Genomic DNA, 8,806 nt, shown 5'->3' with positions numbered 1-8,806 from the left:
TATGTCAGTAGAATGATACCCTGGACCTCACTAGTATGTGAACGCAAAGAGTGTTTTATTCTGCAGAGGTCCAGCATGCCAGGGCCTCCCCATTACCAAGACAGAGACACCCAAGTGAGCTTGCAGGCCTGATTCAAAGCACATTAGGGAATTCTGGGGTAGGTGACTTCTATGTTAATCTGTTGGGTCATTCCCGGGGTGTGTGTGTGGGGGGGGGGGGCTGGAAAGTTGCTGGGGAGATCGGAAACTGTTGTCTGAGGGAGTAGCTGAGGTAGTCTGGAAACTGCTGGTGACCTGTTGTCCTCAGGCCTGGAGACAGTTAGCTTCTGAGGCCCGGACTTGCCCAGTTCTTGGAAACAGAGATTTAGACCTACTCTCCAATTTCACTGCCAATCTGAGGCCTGTCGTGGAATCAGCTTAGCTTTCTCAATATTAAAATAGGGAGAAAAAAAAAGTAAAAACTTAAAGCAACAAAAAGTATTAAATTTTCATGGAAACCACGAGTGCCTTCCAGTGACTCTCCTTGGGTTTTCTTGAAGTGAGGCACCTGTGCCTCAGACACATTTGCATATCCAACAGATGCTCTAGAGTCTAGAACGGAGAGGATCAAAATATCTACCGCACAGGCCTGGAACGGGAAAACGGAGCTGAGAGGAAAGAAAGCGAGCTGGCAGCGGCCGGGAAGAGGAACATAGGAAGGACACGAAGTCCTCACGACGCAGAGCCCGGCTAAGTGGGGATGTATTCTACTGAGAGCATTTCTTGCCATATGAGCCGGTCCAGAACCCCGTGCCAGCCAGGAACGGACAAGGAACACCGCGATCTTCTTCATTTGCATGCCATTACCCAGAATGCTCTGGGCCTTTCTTCTTTCCTTTTTAAAAGGATGCTGCTAACGTCAGCGCTTGAGTACAAAAAAAAAATTAATTTTAGATATTTTAAGATTATCGATTCCACTTGCTAACGGGGTTCTTCATTGACGTTTTGAGTTTATAATACCTGACGTCAACTAATTTGTCCAAATGGTCAGGCGGCTTCTGTAATATTCTCTCAACTTAACAGTTTAACTCTGTGGGAGATAACTCAGAACAACCCATTTCTCTTTTAAAAGCCATAGCACGTGTTACTTTGGGTTGAGTTGCTCTCGTGCCTTAACTTCTTCCCTTAGGTCTCTGGGTAGATAGATAAGGCATGAAACCAACGTCGGAGAACGCTTCTTCCTGGCTCCTCACAAGTTGCCTGTCACCCTTTCAGATTGCCGAGCCATAAAGTCAGATACTGCGACTGTGGGACTAAATGCTGAGTGTGTAGGCAGAGTGTATGTGTTGAACGTGCCTATCGCATATGTATTATCTGTCAAGGATTATCAGTGTGTGCTGAGCGTGAGTGAATGAGAGAGAGAGAGAGTGTGTGTGTGTGTGTGTGTGTGGTGGGTGTATTGAGGGACTGTGAATTGATTGTGGTTTCATTGTGTATTAAATGTCTGGGTGTGAGTCTGTGTCACTGAATGTGGCGTGTGTGGGTGTGGGTGTAGCACCTGTGTGGATCTGTGGGAAAGTGTGCCTACAAATGTGCCCATGGTAAAAATAGATGTGTAAACACACCAAGGGATTGAACTATCCACCATAGGTCGCCCATGGAGACTTGTTTCTTTTCTTTGGTTTGCAGTTTGTCAGAAACAAGACAAAAAAAAAAGGCTGGGCATTACTTAGTTAAGAGACTTTTTCTTTTACTAATTGGTCAAAGCAGAGGCCATCAGGGCTGCTCTCAGGACTGCTACCTTCTCTGTCTTTCTTCACTGTGGCACAAAGCCCAGCCCCTTCTAAGTTAAAAATAAAACTACTTAGGGTCCATCATCAGGACTCAGTGGGTACAGGCTCTTGCCACCAAGTCTGAGTTCAGTCATTGGGATCCATGTGGCGGAGGGAGGGAGGGAGGGAAGCGACTCCCACACAGAATGCCCTTTGATCTCTACAAGTGAGTCATGGCTTGCATGCCACCACCACCACCCCCACCCCCCACCCATCCAAATGTAAATAAGTAAATGCAGTACAGTTTCCAAGTTTTTAAAGACGAATTCTTCATGTCTCTCTGTCTCTGTCTCTGTCTGTATCTGTATCTGTGGTGTGTGTGTGTGTGTGTGTGTGTGTGTGTGTGCGCGCGCGCACACGCGAGTGTCATCTGTGTTCACGTGCCCACAGAAGCTAGAATCAGGTATGAGAGAGATAGATCCCTTGGAGCTGGACTTACAGGCTGTTATGAGTTAAACTCTGGTCTTCTACAAGTGTGGCACATATTTAACCAACGAGCCTCTAGACCATAAATTTAGCAACCTTTGTTTTGTTTTCGTGAGACAGGCTCTTAATCAGCCAGTTAAAAAAAATAAACAGGGCTGGTGAGATGGCTCAGTGGGTAAGAGCACCCGGCTGCTCTTCCGAAGGTCCGGAGTTCAAATCCCAGCAACCACATGGTGGCTCACAACCATCCGTAACGAGATCTGACTCCCTCTTCTGGAATGTCTGAAGACAGCTACAGTGTACTTACATATAATCAATAAATAAATCTTTAAAAAAAAAATAAACAAACGAATGCCCAGTAAATAGTAGCTGGCATGTGATCGCCTCCTTTCAAACCATAGCCCTATGTCATAGCTCCAAAGCCAGTGGCCATCAGAGCCACTTGGGGAGATTTCTATGTAACGCCTAGGAACCGAGAAATTCCTTACAATACAGAAAGAACTTATTACCCCAAGTTCCCCGTGCCTGTCGTATCCATCCAAATTTAGGGACCACTGGCCTCAGGTATGCCATTTCTGTCAAAATGTGTATATTCTGTGGTGTTTGTCCCAATGGCCTGTCGAGATGCTCAAAAGAAGCTTCGTGGAAGACAGAGAAGGGCTAATTCAGTGATGGCATACGTTGTCTATCTCTGAACTTAATCTGGAGAGAATTTAACAGTGTCTGTCTACATTGAACTTAACCCCAACCTCCTTTAGAGCTTTCCGTGTTGGTTTGGAGGTGGTGGTGGTGGTGGTGGTGGTGGTGGTGGTGGTGGTGGTGGTGGTTGAGACTCACTATGTAGCCCTGGTTGGATTGTAGGTTGTTATGTAGATCAGGCTACCCTGGAATACACAGAGAGCCACCTGCCTTCGCCTCTTCCTTTTACTGAAAAAAGAAAGGATGTGAACGTGTAAAATTAGACTCTAGGTCATCATAAAATTGTTTCTTGGCACTTCCTGGGGGGGGGGGGGGAATCTCATGCCACCTTAAGAAGAAAGCTTTTCAGGTTGGTCAGAGCCCAGTGGTGGCCTCTGACCCTGGAGAAAGGGACCTGCCCCCCCTGTTTGCTTACTAGGGAGGGCCTTAGACAGTGAAATGATGGAGAACAGGGCTGTTTCCCACACTCAGACTTACAGCCAGCTGAAAAAAAACACAGAAAGGCACCACAGAAAGAAAAGGACAAAGAGCTGGGGTGTGGGGGAAGGGGTTGGGAAGGTAAGGCCTGGCTCCCCGTGGTGGTCCCCAACCAGCCTCCGGGACTTTAAGAAACCAGCTCTCCACACAATCTTTCCCCTGTTTCTCTAACCTAGAAATAGCACAATGGAGCACGGTTGTTCCATTGCATTCTTCCTGCGGAGAGGGAGCAGGGAGTTCAGGACTCCTTGCAATCTGAATCTCAGGAATGCAGAAGAAACAGCCCGCCTCCTGCCTTGGAACTGAGCCTCTATTGAAATTTGACTCATCCTTAGCGGGGTTTATTGTGTTTTCTGCTCTCTTTCCTTGTGACACACAGCCCTAGGTGAGTAATGCTCTCTGCCTGAAGAGGAAAAAAATAGATCCCCAAATGCCTTCCATTATGCTGAAGGCCTTGTCACCAGCTGTGGTGGCAGGGGGTGTGGTGACCATCCATTAGCACAGGCAGACTCAGAACCCCGGACTCCCTCTACTGAGGCTATTTATGATTCTGAGAACCCAGGCAAGGATAGAAAGCCCACCCCCACACACAGAGAAGGCTAAAAGGCCTCCTGGAAGTCAGAATGGTCAAGAGTCCTTAGCTGTGGGAAATCTCAAAGGCCCCCTGAAGGGCACAATTAAACCTACGGTCTGCTGCCTCACCTGGCCTGGCCCCTTCTCATAGCTGTAAAGACCACCTTTTCACCCAACTAGAAACAACTAATATTTGTCGAGTTCCTGTTACATGCCAGGCACAGGGTGGAACATTTCCCGTTGCTGTTATGTTATCCACACACAGAGAACATGGATGCACAGCCTCATGAGAACATCCGCTTGGTTATATTCGAGTGTTTGAATAATGATCAAGCAAAGTGCTGTTGCTTCCTTTGCTTGGCTCTACAGACCATCAAAGCTTCATTCCCGAGCCGGTACTCCTGACAGATGGATGAGCCCAGGCTTCCTCAAGACGTTTTTTGTGACTATCAACAAGGAAGAGAAGAGTTTGCAGTCACTATTGGCGAGATGACAGAAAGCACAGAGAATAAATGCTTGCCCTGTGTGCTCACACCCCTACCCACCCCCAGGAAACTTGGGGTTGGGGTGTCGTGATATGGGTCAGTAGGGAAAGCGTTGGCTATTAGTTTGGAACCCTGGCTTCCACATAAGGTCTGAGAGCTCTGTCACTCCAGTGTTGGGTGGGGAGGGCAGAGGCAGGCACAGCCCCAGGGGAGCCAGCAAGCCAGTCTTACTAAAGCAACAAAGCTCCGGGTTTAATGAGATTCAGTATCAGAAAATAAAGGGAGAGAAGGTCTTGAAGAAGCCATTCCAGTGTAAGACCTCTGGCATCCACATATACCCAGTGGGTGAATGTCCGTCCTGTCCCGTCGTGGTCCCCCCCCCCCCCCCACAGAAACTTGTTTTTATTTGGATATTTTGTTTCTAAAACAGGGTCTGAGCTGGGGGTCATTAATCCCAGCACTCAGAAGGCAGAGGCAGATGGATCTCTGAGTTTGAAGCTAGCCTGGTTTACAGAGTGAGTTCTAGGACAGCCAGGGCTACACAGAGAAACCCTGTCTCTACAACCCCACCACCACACACAAAAACAAAACAAACAAAAACAACAAAAGAATGGGGTCTGTAGGCCAGGCTGCCCTCAACCTCCTTATGTGGCCACGGATGATCTCCGACTTCCAACCCTATGATCTCCGACTTCCAACCCTCCCCCTCTCAAAAGCTGGGGTCTCAGGGGATTCCACACCCTTGCTTGATTTATAAGTGTTGGAGATGGAACCCAGGGCTTCAACCTTGCCAGGCAAACACTCTACCAAACAAGATATATCCCTAGCCAAGGCACAAGGACACACATTCTAAAGTGTAATAAAAAAATTAAAATTAAAAGCAAAAAACAAAGCAAACTCTCTCAAAACCCCTAGTCAGCTAAAAGTCTCCTTTAAGTTCTGTGATACCAGAAACACCTTCTCACCTTCTGGACTTGATCTATCCAGCTGGAGCTACACTGGGAGAAAATTAAATGTTGTCTCAACGGCACTTTCTTATTCAGCTAATTGATTTTTTTTTTAAACCAGAATAACAACAATGCTTGAACATCCAAATGCCTAATTATCACCAGCTTTCCGTTCCCCCTGTCGTTAACTTCACAGCTGCCTTGGTGACAAGCCGGACCGCAGAAATGTCAGCTCCGGATTCTGCCAAGGTCAGGGTAAGTTTCAGCTGGGCTTCAGCAGCACACATAGGAGAGACCACTGTGGGTCGGGAGAGGAAGGGCTGGGGGCTGGCAATGCTAAGCAACTTGCCTAGAATCAAACAGCTAGTCGCCTTCCGTGCTGGAAGTGAAGCTCGGGCTTTCTGGCTCCTTAATAATTCTGTTTTCAGCTAAAGGATGCACAGAAAAGTGTACACATCCGAGGTGTATGAGCAGAGAAATCATCTTTACTTGAGCATACACAAGTTATCTCAAGCCAAGTCAAGGGACAGCTCATCTGCAGCCTCCCACGCGGCCCCGGGCGCTCCCCTCCCAGCTTCCGGGAGAGCCCCTCCCAGGCAGCCACTGTCCCGGGACCACAGGTTGGTTTAGCTTGTTCCCCCCCCCCCCCCGTGCTTTCCACAAACGGCCAGTTCATCTGCTTCACTGCTCCTCAAATCTGAAAAATGAACTTTAGGCTAGTGAGATGGCTCATCAGGTAAAAAGGGCCCACTGCCCAGCCTGGCAGCCTGAGTGTGATCCCCAGGACCCACATCGCAGAAAGAGATAGCCAGCTATCCTCTGGTCTCCACGTGCACCGTGGCACAAGGACACACACACACTAAAGTGTAATAAAAACTTAAAATTCAAAACACACTATTTTTCATGAAACATATTAAAGTGGACACTAAGCATCTTGGAGTGGGCGGGGCACTAAGATGGCATCTTGTGGGCGGAGCACCAAGCAGGTTGGCTTGGGGACAGTTCAGGGGCATTTGTCTACAATGTAAATAAATCCGATCTCCAACACTTGATACAAAATAAACCAGTAAATCGCACAGAAGGATGTCCACACAGAAGGCCTGCTAAGGAGGAAGGCCTTCCTTCCAGGAAGGTAGAACTGCTTTGGAATAAACGGACGAGATGACTGCCGAGCCGCGAAAGTGCGGGGCATACGCAACTGTTTACTTGCAAATGATTAATTCTGTGTTCTGAAATTTTCATTTCAATTCAAAGACAACCTCATCACTTAAGACATGTGTCTTGTTTGTAAATTTAAACTAAAAAAAAAGAAAAAGAAAAAAGAAAAAAAGAAAGAAAAAAAATCTGCCAGGAGGTACTGGCACACACCTTTTAATCCCAGCACTACGGAGGCAAGTGGATCTCTGTGACTTGGAGGCCAGCCTGGTCTACAGAGCTAGTTCTAGGTCAGCCAAGGCTATCCCAAGAAATCCTGTCTCAAAAAAACAAACAAAAAAAAAAAACAAAAAAAAAAAACAAAAAACAAAAACTAAATAAACTAATCAATATCCAACTCTTGGAAAATGATGGCTTCTCTCTGCCAGGGACCATCAATGTATTTATGGACTCCGCAAGGCCTGACCAGGAAGTCTTCTGAGGCCCACAGAGCACCTTCCTCTGGCTCTTTTCTTGCACGTGGGTGGCTGCCATCCTCAGGCCTTCATCAAGCAGTACTCAAAGCTCGAGGTTAGCTCTCTGTCCTCATTTTGGGCAGCAGGTGACCAGCAATCCTACAGGCTTCTGTGACACCATACTGGTCTGTTTCTTCATTTTTCCTCATCTGCCCCTCCTCCTCCTCCTTTTTTCTCCCTTTCATTCTGCAACATTCGGAGACATTTGTACTCCATCCCCTCTGTCCTTTAACTGGGTGACCTCATCCCATCCCACCCTATCTGGATGTCTGTGACTTACAAGTAAGAATTTCTAGACTAAACATCAGCCCTGAACTCCAGGCATGCTTGCCCTGTCTTATGGCCATTTGTCATCTCTGCTTCGATGTCTCACACAGCCTTCCTACCCCAGAGAGGGCCTTCTCATCTTTGTAAATGACACCAGCATGCGTTCAGCTGCTCAGGCTAAGATTGAGTCACACTTGAGTCATCCCTCTCCTCGTACCTCACCACTAAACCATAGCCCCTCCTGTTTCCTCGGCCCCCAGTGTGTCCCGAATGCTCGCCTCTCTCTCTGCATCTTCTTCCGCTCTTCCAACTCTGGTCCACCATGCCTTACATTCTCTCCCAAGCTCTCTCCTACTCCCCACTCCTCTTCTTCCAATGTGACTATCACCCTTTAGCCAGACTCATGTTCCCAAAGGTAAATCGGGTCTTAGCCACAGGCTATGAGTACCTACTGCATTCAGAATGAAATCTAAACTCACAAGATGCAGGCCACCACCTTCGAGCATCCCTAGCCTGGTTTCTCTGCTTGTCTCCTCATTCATGGTACCATCTTTTTGTCCCTAATTCTGGCTGCTCTTGCTCCTACTTTGGAGTCTTCCTTCTGCTTAGGGTCTTTGAACCAGGCTCTACCTGTCTCTTCTCATCATATGGGTATGGCCTCAATTTAAACTCACCTCCATAGAGCAAAACCTACTTGCTTTGATGGCTGTCTCCTGTTTAATCTTTTTTTTTAAGATTTATTTATTTATTTCTAGTCTATGTATATGACTGTTTTGTCTGGATATATTTCTGTGCACTGTGTCCGCACCCCTAGATACCAGAAGTGGGCATCAGATCTCCTAGAACTAGAGTTACAGATGGTTGTGAGCTGACATGTGGGTGCTGGGAATTGAACCCAGATCCTCTAGAAAAGCAGCAAGTGCTCTTAACCAATGAGCCATCTCTCCAGGCCTCTCGCCTGTCCTATTCAATCTTCACAGTTCATTTTCAGATTTAAATCTCCCCAACGCCTTTACAGGAAGGGACCCTCCTTCATGGTCTCTCAGATCAGTACCTTCTAGCAGAGAGCACTGTAAAGGTGACAAACCAGACCTCAACAACTCTGAGAAGAGGCAAAAACAACATGTGTGTGGTTTGTCACACAAGGCTTATCAGACACCTCCTATTCTTGTAAAGGTCACCTTTATCAGGCTCCTGTCAGCTGATGCTGAGTTTTTTAACAAGAGCTATCAGGGCCAAGTCAAAGGCCTTCCTCGTGGCTTCTCCAGTGCCCAGGTTTCACAGTTCTTGAACCTTACCCAGATTGAAGGCCCTGATCTGTGCCTAGCACCATTGTTGATCTCTCCTTCCTGCTCCTTGGAGTCTGCTATCAGGCCAGACCTGCCTTCACTATATTTCACTTTCCAGGTGACCCTTCATCCCAGAGATGGACACTTATCTTAGCTGCTCTT

At 47.3% G+C, this 8,806-nt stretch overlaps 1 annotated feature.

Moving 5' to 3' along the window:
* Positions 2,610 to 5,044: an enhancer, noted in NCBI's record as "VISTA enhancer mm1351". NCBI's record gives its function as "enhancer in: facial mesenchyme[4/6] | ear[5/6]" and the evidence as "EXISTENCE:transgenic organism evidence [ECO:0001131][PMID:17130149]".

Source organism: Mus musculus, chromosome 19 (assembly GCF_000001635.26).
Source record: "Mus musculus strain C57BL/6J chromosome 19, GRCm38.p6 C57BL/6J".
Classification (NCBI taxonomy): domain Eukaryota; kingdom Metazoa; phylum Chordata; class Mammalia; order Rodentia; family Muridae; genus Mus; species Mus musculus.
This window is presented reverse-complemented; position numbering and strand designations above follow the sequence as displayed.